Genomic DNA, 907 nt, shown 5'->3' with positions numbered 1-907 from the left:
TATCCAATTTGCAAATGAATTCCAATTCAGCAGTTTCTCGCTGGAGTCTGGATTTGAAGTTTTTTTGCTTTAAGATAGCGACCCTCATGTCTGTGATTGCGTGACCAGAGAGATTGAAGTGTTCTCCGACTGGTTTATGAATGTTATAATTCTTAACATCTGATTTGTGTCCATTTATTCTTTTACGTAGAGACTGTCCAGTTTGACCAATGTACATGGCAGAGGGGCATTGCTGGCACATGATGGCATATATCACATTGGTGGATGTGCAGGTGAACGAGCCTCTGATAGTGTGGCTGATGTTGTTAGGCCCTGTGATGGTGTTCCCTGAATAGATATGTGGGCACAGTTGGCAACGGGCTTTGTTGCAAGGATAGGTTCCTGGGTTAGTGGTTCTGTTGTGTGGTATGTGGTTGTTGGTGAGTATTCGCTTCAGGTTGGGGGGCTGTCTGTAGGCAAGGACTGGCCTTTCTCCCAAGATTTGTGAGAGTGTTGGGTCATCCTTCAGGATAGGTTGTAGATCCTTAATAATGCGTTGGAGGGGTTTTAGTTGGGGGCTGAAGGTGACGGCTAGTGGCGTTCTGTTATTTTCTTTGTTAGGCCTGTCCTGTAGTAGGTGACTTCTGGGAACTCTTCTGGCTCTATCAATCTGTTTCTTCACTTCCGCAGGTGGGTATTGTAGTTGTAAGAATGCTTGATAGAGATCTTGTAGGTGTTTGTCTCTGTCTGAGGGGTTGGAGGAAATGCGGTTGTATCGCAGAGCTTGGCTGTAGACGATGGATCGTGTGGTGTGGTCAGGGTGAAAGCTGGAGGCATGTAGGTAGGAATAGCGGTCAGTAGGTTTCCGGTATAGGGTGGTGTTGATGTGACCATCGTTTATTAGCACTGTAGTGTCCAGGAAGTGGAT

The sequence above is a fragment of the Natator depressus genome, chromosome 2 (assembly GCF_965152275.1).
Source record: "Natator depressus isolate rNatDep1 chromosome 2, rNatDep2.hap1, whole genome shotgun sequence".
In the NCBI taxonomy this organism is placed as follows: Eukaryota; Metazoa; Chordata; order Testudines; family Cheloniidae; genus Natator; species Natator depressus.
This window is presented reverse-complemented; position numbering follows the sequence as displayed.